The sequence below is a fragment of the Pelophylax lessonae genome, assembly GCF_965119305.1.
Source record: "Pelophylax lessonae genome assembly, chromosome: 3".
Lineage (NCBI taxonomy): Eukaryota > Metazoa > Chordata > Amphibia > Anura > Ranidae > Pelophylax > Pelophylax lessonae.
The window spans coordinates 101,961,866-101,972,415 of record NC_138770.1 but is presented as its reverse complement, the minus strand read 5'-3'; the positions used below and the strand labels follow the sequence as shown (position 1 = coordinate 101,972,415).

Below are 10,550 nucleotides of genomic sequence, written 5' to 3'. Positions count from 1 at the left end.
GGGCACTATTCCTCCCATGGACATTAACAATAGGACATAATTCATTCCATGGGCACCAGCGATGGGGGCACTATTGCTCCCACAGGCACCAGCGATGGGACATTTTGGACTTCTGCTGGCTACAGTCAGGCCCCTCTAATGTCTGAAGGATAATAAACTGGCCTTTGTTTAGAAAGTTTGGAGACCCCTGGCTTAGACCAAGCAAACTATTTCTCTTATTAAACAATGTGTGTGCTGTAATGCACTTTAGTGGCATTAGCTACTTGCAGTAAACAGCGGCTGCCATACTGGAAACTTCCTAGGATGAAATGGTGGGGCTAAATACCATTCAGAACAAGCTTTGTGTTTTAATAAATAAATACAAGACTTCCTCTGACTGAAGTGGAGAGGTGGGTGGATGACCTCAGGATTTCCACCTCTTCCAGTCAGAGCAAGCCTTGTGTTCCTTCATAAAATGACAAGGCTTCTCCTGAATGGCGGAGAAGCACTCAGTATGACTCCTTTATGTATGGCAGCAGCTGAGAAGTCGTCCATCCTGCTGCTGGAACACAGTGCTGCATACGGTATGTAGGGAATACTACTACACTGCATTTCAGTGTACGCAGCAGGATTGTTTTACTAATGGAAAAGGTTTCTCCGGCCGATATGTCGAAGACCAGAGCTTCCATGGCTGTCAGCACTTGATAAGAGAACTGGTGTTCTACTATCAAGTATTACACCCTCACATTCCATAGTCCCGATAGACCCCATATTTGTTTAGATAAGTGTTTATTTTTTTTTATTCTGAACCGAGCAAATCCCGCGACATGCCTGTGCAATGACTACTGTAGACCCGTAAACTCACCAGTTTGCTGACGTGTTTGTTTGTACAAAGGCCTATATATGAAATATACCGTATAGAGAGAGATAACAGAGAATGATCCTGTTTTTCAAACAGCCACAAGATTTGTAGTGCCCTAACTTTTTTTTTTTTGCTAAATGAACGGGGTTTGGGCATTTCCATCACATTTTCACAAAATATTATGTGGAAGGCAATTTTTATTTAGCTTTTTGTTTCTCTAGTTTGGGAGAGCATAAGGAAGGGCTAAAGCCGCTAGACCCTCTATCAGGTTGGATTCTTTAGTGAAAGATGGAAAAAAACACTGCAAGAAAAATCTTTACAGAAAAAGATATTCCAAAATACCAGGGTTTCTCAGATGATCTCTCATGATCTACCTGTCAGTAGCAGACAGCTGCTCGGTAGTTTGCATCCCCGCTGCTGACATTTGCAGAGCTATGCAGGGAAGCAGCTGTGATAGTGCTGGCTGTGGTGCGCTGTTCCCCTCTGGCCCCTCCTATCCATCCCAGGTGCTGGTATGTGATATCACTTGGGATGGACAGGAGGGGGCGGGGAGGAACAGCGTGCCACAAGAGATCTAAATAGACGCTTCACTGTGCTGCTCTGCATATGACGTAAACTGATAATTGTAGACTAGAATAGCCACTGCAACACTTTACTACATGCTGCAGTGGTAAAGAAAAAACAAACATTTTGGCTTCTGCAGTGGTAAAAACATCCGTGCATTGCAATATGTTGAAAACCGCATGTCAGCGCACTCCAACTTAAACTCAATCAGCGCATTCAAAGCGTAATGCACTTGGTGTGAATCAGCTTAATTCTTGATTTGACGGTTTACCATTCTGTAGCCTCCACACTGTTTGATATCAGCCAGGTAAGAGACAGGGGGGCTTACTGACACTGGGCTGGAGGTTTGGTAGAGAATACAAGTGAACTCCAGCACACACAGCTATCCTGAGAGTAAGATTGTATATTCTTGATATCCTAAGAGTGGAGATTATTTTTATTCTAATGCTTATTGTTGGCAGGTTTTCTTTTAGCAATCCATAGACTTAAAATAGAAATTGATCAGTCTGGCTGTCCTGAGATGGATTGGGCAACTATCAGACAAATCTAGCATGCATGGTTTTTTTATACCCACACAGAAGACCAACAACAATTTTATATAAGTAGACTGAGGAGTAAAAAAGTGCACAGTGTGTCTATAAAATTAGCCTGGTCATTGGACATAGTTACGGTATAGCGGTCATGTGACTTGGTTTATGTGGCTACCTTGCAGGTCCGGGACTTTTACACCAAAGTTCTGAGTGAAGAAGAGTGCAAGAGGCTCTGTGAGAACATTGCCGGTCACCTGAAGGGTGCCCAACTCTTCATCCAGAAAAGAGCTGTGAGTATCGTCTGCAATAGAGTGTATTAAAGAGCACCTGTCATGCATACTTGTAATAGATATTTTGCACTTGTGAAGATCCTACAACTTAAATGACCAAGTTCACCTTTAGGGGAAAAAAAATAATAAAGGCACATACTTTTGCAGAAAAAAAAGTGCATTATATATATATATATATTTTTTTTTTTTTTCCCCTACAATCATGGGTGCATGGTTGGGCTCTTGCAGACTCTCCCTCTGTTTCTGCCTGTAACTGTCTACAAGCTTTCAATAAGGCCATTGGTGCTTGGTGGTGCTGCTCCAGGCTGAGGTATAGGGCCCCGCTGGTACTCAGTATAGTAGGGATGTCAGCATTAGGAAAACTCATCCAGTGGGTAATAGACATTGAAGCATGAGACTCATCATAGCCAATCCTAGTGTGGATGTGTGCATCCCCCGAGGAGCAGCATTGATTGGGGCTTTCATATCCATATGGGCTTTAAAGCAATTATTAAAACTTGTTTGTTTGATTTTTTTTTTTTTTTTTTAAATTTACCTGCTCTATGCAATGGTTTTGCACAGAGCAGCACGGATCCTCCTTTTCTCTGGTCCCACACCGTTGCTCCTCCCTCCTGACGGGTGTACGGAGCCGCAACTTGGGTGCACCCAAACAGGCATGCTCCCGAGATGCGGCTCTGTGTCCATTCACACACACACAGCCGTGGCCCAGTCCCACCCCCTCAATCTCCTGTAAGGTAGAAAGCTGCAGAAAGAGTGAATGGATTATGGCAACGCTGATCAGTAGATTGAGAATTACAAGCTATTTGCTTATTTATTCACAGATCTCTACAGATCCTAAATGCAGATGTAACATGTTCCAATGGTCAACTTTTTAAGTTCCTTTGCTTGTATGAATTAAAGCAGACCAATACTCGGGCTCGGTTCACACTGGTGCTATGTGGAAACCCTGCGAATCCACTACGAGTTACCGCATTGCAGGCAGTTTGCACTGCAATATGCAAATCGCTGGGAGAATAAGTACAAAGTTAATGACACCCCCAGATCAGTTTGCATATCGCAGTGCAAACTGTCAATTCAGACAGGAATCGGATTGTATGGGTGTGACCAACCATGCCCATCATTTTCTTGTGTTGACCAAAAAAGGGTCCTGCACGAGTTTGGTCCGAATGCGACGTGAATTCAGGCCATACAGTCTGTATGGTTGAATTTGCATCGCATGTGACTTGCAGAGCAGTTCGAATCACATGCGATGTCTGGCATTGCTACGTGTGAACCGGCCCTCAAATGTTGTTTAACGAGCTTTGCTGCGATGGATAAAAATCTGTAGACATTGAGCCTGGTACCAGACACTGATTAAAGGGGGGGGGGTTAATTTTAATTTGCAGGAATATATAGTATGGAAATGTTGTATATGTGGGGCGCACACAAATTGTTTTTGGGAAGTATTGTCTGGGTCTCCATATTTCTGGTGCCGATAAATGGGCTGAAACACTTGCTTTTCCCAGAGACAATGTTGCTGCGGGTTCACTTCCTTGCAGCCCAAGGCACTTGAGTCATGTGATTTCTGTAAAGGTGAGAATCGGCATTTAGACTGGACAACCCTCACAGATCATGTGACTAAAAACCCAGACCTTCACACATTCCAGCAAGGAAGGGAGTCTGTTTAGGAAAGGCAAGGATTTCTCTGTATCAATCCAACAAGGAGATGAAGTCCAACCACAAAATTGTAGTTCTTGGGAAAAGTTTGTTTTCCCACAGTAATTGGGCCATGATTATAGAGGGGAGGAGGACCATTGGGGCATTTGTTTATATCTGCAAAGGTGGACAACCAGGACACGCCACAATTGTATCATATTGCCGTTTGAGTTTTTCCCATTTTCAGTTTAAGAGATGTCCCAAAAATCTACAACTTCTTTCTTTTTCTATATCTTGTGAGTATTCCCATAACTCCAAGGGTTCTTTTTGATTACATTAGAGCTTTTCAGCAGCGTATTTGGAGAATGATATGTTCTATCTAGGTGCCACTTTAACGGGGTGATTTTCCCTTGCCATGTAAGAGTTTATGAAGTTAGGAACCATCCTTGGGCTGGAACTTATTTCATTCGGTAACCCCGGTTAAATTTTCCTTCCACCAGGTGAAGAATTTCACTGACGTTCACCCGGATTACGGCAACCGTATCCAGGCTCTGCTTGACAAGTACAACGCTGAAGGACACCATAAAGTAATGTGAAGTGCTGCTCTTTCCTTCCACTAGGGGGAACCCAAACCTTACCAGTACTAAGGAATATGAGGTGTGACGATTTAATTCCCGCACTGGGGGAAAAAAAGTTTCCTTACCTATACACTAGTGGCTGTTGTCACCCCTTCCAAGTAGTCCCCTTGTGAAGTGACACTTTTTTTTCTAGAAACCTGTGCCACTGCTTGAATCATTCCTGGATTTCATTTTCTGGAACGCTATGCCGGATTGTCATCAAATCTGTGTCCTATTAAGGCATTTGTTTTTTTAAACAGCCAAAAGTCTCCAGGCTCATTCACACCATAAGTTCATGAAAACTGATGGGAATTGAAGAGAAAACCACGCAGATTTCACTTGCAAAGACATCAGATTTCATGAATGTTGACATCGGTTCTGTGCCCTGTTCACACCAATGTTGATGTCACGTCAATTTTTTTCCAGTGCAGAAAACTGCACACACAATGGAGATTCCTGCACAGAAAAAATCTGCATGCTGTGGTGTGAACAGGGAACATACAGAACTATTTTTTTTTTTTTTTTTGTTTTTGTGCCCTTGCAGAACGTATGCAGAAAAACTGTCTCTGCACCATGGCGTGAACGAGGCCTCAGGGTGCCAAGTCAGGGAACAAGGTGGTTGGTCAAGTTTCGGTATGGACTTCTGTGCCAGGAACTCGAACACTTCACCACAACAATGATCTTGCCTATGATGCGTTAAGAATCTATGTGTCAGGCTAGAGTTCCAGTATAGGTACTCAGTTTTTTTTCTTTTCTGCCTAGTCAGGTGTAAGGACTTAGTTCCTTGCTGGGGTCTCTGGTCCCGGCAATTTTTTCTTTTTAGATAGATATTCTTTTTTTTCCTCCTGGAGATTTACAATAAACTGCCGGACTGGGCGACAGGCTGGATAACCTAGATCCAGTGGTCACCCCAGTTTGGCCACCAAACTGGTGCGCTAGGTCGGCCGTGACAAAGCCCCACCGCACGGTCTGGCCTGTGAGTTAAACGCCTCGAGGTTGCATGCGACTGGGTCTCAGCCCGAGTCACAGCATTTCTCCTGGCCAACAGCCCCCCCATGTAAATGGCGAGGGGTTCTGTCTGGAGCGGTGCCCATATGGTTCCTGGTATGGTGAGTAACTGTCCTCCCTCTCCCCCTGTAGGGTTTTGGGGTGGATGTGGGCCCCTCCATGGGACGGTCAGACACCCCCCTTCCCTCATGCTGGGGCTGTGTTGGTGGTCTGGTCCACCTCCTGGGGTGGGGGCAGGGCGCTATGCTGATGATGGGGGGGTGCACCGCCGGCGATTGTACGATCGGTGGGGGGGGGGCTGTACCTGGTGGGGGCTCCTGCCTGGGCTTGTCCTTAAGGCCTAGGGATCCCTCCTGGTGCCTCGTGGGGCTGCCATTTTCTTGTAGCCGGTGTGCTCTACGCTTCTTTTTTTTTTTTTTTTGAAAAACTGTTACATGACCTAAAAAAAAAAAAAAACACTGAAGTTAGCCTAAGTTTTATGTATAATGCAAAAGATGATTTTACGCCAAGAAAAAAAAAAACCTAACATCATGCTTTATTATTGTGCACACTCGTGAATGGCGTAAAAATTCGGTACTTAAAAAATCTTCATAGGCTACCCTTTAAAAATGTTCACAGGTTACCTGTTGAGCGTTACAGAGGAGGTCTTGTGCTAGAATTATTGCTTTTTTTTTTAACACTTATTCCTTTTACAAGGAATGTGAACATCCCTTGAAATAGGAATAGGGCATGAAAGGTCCTCTTTACAGAGAGTCCTGGAGTCTATAAGTACCCCACATCTCTCCTATGCTGGAAAGCCTGAGGTTCACCGCCATGTTTACATCTGCCGGCACCAAAATTGACGTCATAACTTCTGGCTTGGCCTCCGAAGGTCACAGAGATGGTCGGGGACTATCTGGTCCTTGGTCAGTTCTATGGTAAAATGGCCGCCACCAGCTGATTCATTTTCCGGCTCACTGATCACACGGACATGCCAGAAGAAACACTGGAGGGGGTGGGGGGGGGGGAATGGTCAGCCACTATGATTGTTTTTAGGGAATCGCCGGCAGAAAAGAATGTCCCATGGGCGGGAAGTAATTACGTTTCACTCACACTTTTGTTAGTTTTTCACACAACATTGTTAATCCGCTGCTCCAGATTCCTTTCCCTCATTTTTCGCCAACATTGCAAGGCACACACATTGTTTCTTCTACTGCTCCATAAAGACTGAATCAGCTGGTCTGTGACCCAGGCAAGTGCAAGGTAGACCATGCGGGATCATTCTCTAGTGTAAATGGCTGTGTGACTCGCCACCATAGCGTTACGCCACGGCCATTCCAGGAATTGAATTGTCACCTCATATGTAGGTTGTGATTTTCAATCACATAATGAAGATCCTAGATGCCAGGCTGTAAACCCAGTGGCTTTAATATACCTAGGGGGCTATTTACTAAAGCTGGAGAGTGCAAAATCTGACGCAACTCTGCACAGAAACCAATCGGCTTCCAGGTTTTATTGTCAAAGCTTCATTGAACAAGCTGAAGTTAGAAGCTGAGTGGCTACCACACACCAGATACTCAGTGCACCAGCTTTAGTAAATCTACCCCTTTGGCCTGAGTTCACACTTCTGTGGCGTGGTACACCGCATGTGATGCGCATAGGAATCGCACTGCATTCCTGTGTGCATCACATGCGATGTCTGTGCTGTGTGATTTGGGCCATACATTTAGTATAGCTCAAATCGCATCTGCACCAATTAGTGCAGGATACTTTTTTCTGCACCTGAATCGAATCATATGGCTGTTCACACCCATGCAATGCAATTCTGGCAGTCGCGCTGTGTTTTGCAATCTGTTTCGGGGTGTTATTATTCTACCATTAACACCCGCAGCAGTTTGCATGGGCGCCGTGTGATTGCCATGCAATGTGATGCAGGGTAACAGCAAATCTTGTGTGTTCCCTGCATCGCATCAATGTGAACCAGAGCTTAGTGTCACTGATGTAATATAAGCATGCAGAAAGTGAAGGCAGAACTCTTGATGCATGCTTTTGGCTCTACATGGGAGGTGGTAAAATGACCTTTTCCGAGAGAAGTTGGCAATGGCTGCCTACCTATTCTCTCAGCAAACATTTCCTTTAAATGCCAGGGAATATAAATGTTTGGCTGTGAACCGTACATCATTGGAATCTAACCTCATTTTGGGCTTTAATTTAAAGATCAGCTCCAGCCAAAACCTTGCGTTCTATTTAGCACGGGTAATATGCAACTGTGTATGTACAAGCTTCTGTCTCTGGGTATTGCTGAGTTTGAAGGACACACAGATCCCATACCTTCGTTTTCCCGGCACTCCGGCTACATATGAGATGACTATCTTACCATGAGTTCGGCTTTTCCCCTCTACTCAATGGGTCCCATGTTTTTCTAGGACCGGGAGGTCAACTGGTTTGCTAGGGGTCTGAATGGACCATCTACATCAGAGGACTTCAAACTATGGCCCTCCAGTTGTTTAGGAACTACAATTCCCATCATGCCTAGTCCTGTCTGTGAATGTCAGAGTTTTACAATGCCTCATGGGATGTGTAGTTTCGCAACATCTGGAGGGCTGTAGTTTGAGGATCCCTAATCTACATAATGTGATGGGTTTTTCTGGGTCAGTAACCCAGTATTGAAGCCAGAGGCAGCCAGCTAGCTGGCATTTTGAGCAGATCAGCAGCTTCCACAGTTTCTCCCAATGCAGATTTTCTTCAGAACACAATACACTTGTCCATTCATTCATCTATTTTTGTCTATGGAAGGTTTTAATTTGTAATTGCTAACGACACTTTTTGTTCTTTTACAGAGAGCGATCAAGACCTACACTCAGCATTCCGCTCATGTGACCGCCAATGACAAGGCCAACCTGTAACCGTCCTCATCCTCCTCATCATCATCCTCAATGATCCGTCCACTAATTTTTTTTTTTTTTCTTTAATTTTAGACCTAAATGATTGTTTAAAAACCGTGCTACAGAATTCCAAAAATCTTTCTGGTTAATCAATAAACTTTTATACTAAGCTGCTGTTGGCTTCAGGAACATCCTGCACTTGTATTTTCCAGGCTGAACCAATAATCGCACAAAGGCAGATTTAAACCGAATGATACTGGAAAAAAATAACCGAATACGCAACACAGCTTGTGTATGTAATACTAACTTTCTGTCCAATCATTTCCAATAGCTGACTTTACTGAGCACCGCTGACAATAACTTCTTACTCTGTGCCTTCAAATGACAGATTCAGCTGATTGCAGTAAAGGTGATGCAAATAATCGTACAGCTCCTACATTACACGGTGAATGTTGGGGGAGTAGCTGACTATCCGGTGGCTGGCAAATGTAGTTCATTAAGCCTACGACTGTCTACTAGATGATAGAAGAAAATCTTTTGCATATACAATAGTCTCACTGGTTTCTTCTTGTTGGGAGTCAGCTGGAAGCATGCTGCAAATGTGAACTAATTATGTAATTGTTTTGTACAATAAACTTACCTGCAGCTAATAAATCCTTTTTGTTGAGTTTTTTTCCTTTGCACTTATTCACAGGGATGCCGAGACCTGAACATTAGAAGCCCCGGTTCACAGTGGAACGCGGTGTGCAGGAAACTGGCGCTTTGTTCATGTTTCCTGCACTGTTCAAATTAGAGATCGACTGATTATCAGCAAAGCCGATCTATCGTGGGCCGATCTGCACTTACCCCGATATATCGTAATCGGCCACCAAGGTGACCGATATTTCGGGAAAGTGCTTGTACAGGAGAGATGCCTGCAGCATAGCGGACGGTCAGCTGTCTTGTAAGGCTCGCATTACAAGGAGCGGGAGGAGACTCGAGACGCCCCCCCCCCCCCCGGGCAACCAGCCTGCACGACCGCCAGAGGCCCGATCAAAGCGGCCCGATCAACCCGTTCAGAGCGCATTCGGCTCTGAACGGGTCTCCATGCAAAAACCTGGAAGTGATCACTTCCAGGTACTGGCACCAGATAAAAAAAAAAAGACAGCATTCAAAACAGCCAAACTTGGCATTTTGAATACTTTTAAGTGCAGAGGAGGGGTTTGGGGTTTTAGACCCCCAGATCCCTCCACAAGAGTATCTGTCAAAGAAAAAAAAATAATTTTTTTTTTAAATGTATGAAAATATCGTCCGATACCGATATGGATTGACCAAAATATCGTTATCGGCAACAAAAAACCGATATCGGTCGATCACTAGTTCAAATCGCATTGCCCTTGCTATCTGCAGCAGATGTCAGTGCAGTGTTGACACCCCAAATGCAGTTTGCCTGAATTGGATCGCATAGTACAAAACTACCATGCCATCCGTTTGCTGTGCATTTCCAAAAGTAGTGCAAGCCACTGCTTTGATGCGATTTGAGCCCGTTCATAAACTAATAGCCTCAAATTGCGCGGGAATGCGGTGCACAATCCTGTGCGATTCAGTGTGAACCTAGGCTAAATGGGCTATTTCTTTATATGGCTGTAAGTGCTGCATGCAAGCAGCCCATGTAAGTCTATGGTGATGCAGTGGCTGCACAGACAGCGCTGCTGGTCCTAGTTTGACAAGGATGTGGGTGAGCACCCCCATATGTATATTGTCTGCGTTTTGGGGCCGATCACCCGCAACTACACGTCTGTCAAATTAGGATGAGTGGCTGTGTCTCCATAGACTTCAAGATAGGAAAAAAAATATCAGGGACTGATGCAGGCAGTGAAGCACGAGTACCCAGCAGATATTCCATAATGGTCCTAGCAGGGACGGACTAACAACTCATGGGGCTCCTGGGAAATAGGAAATCATGGGGCCCCCTGCAGGATCCCTGCTCAGTGGGTCCCCCTGTCCACACTCAAGTCCCACCTACATATTGCACTGCCCACATTACATGAGTTTGCCACAGAATTTCCCTACACGTTGTTCAAAGTAAATGTTTAATAAAGGTAAGAAAAATAAACTTGCATGTCAGACTGTCTGTCACTTGGTACAGGCGTGTGCAAGTATATGGGGTGTGCCGGATTATCCTACAGGTATATAAAGCAAGATGTCATATAGACTCCTCA

General features: G+C 44.6%; 1 long non-coding RNA gene across 1 annotated transcript; it reads left to right on the top strand.

Moving 5' to 3' along the window:
- Positions 1 to 2,102: 2,102 nt before the first annotated feature.
- Positions 2,103 to 8,853, top strand: LOC309549732. The gene is made up of 3 exons (XR_014225031.1): positions 2,103 to 2,225; positions 4,361 to 4,447; positions 8,305 to 8,853. It is a non-coding gene; the product is annotated as an uncharacterized lncRNA (long non-coding RNA).
- The last annotated feature ends 1,697 nt before the right edge of the window (positions 8,854 to 10,550 follow it).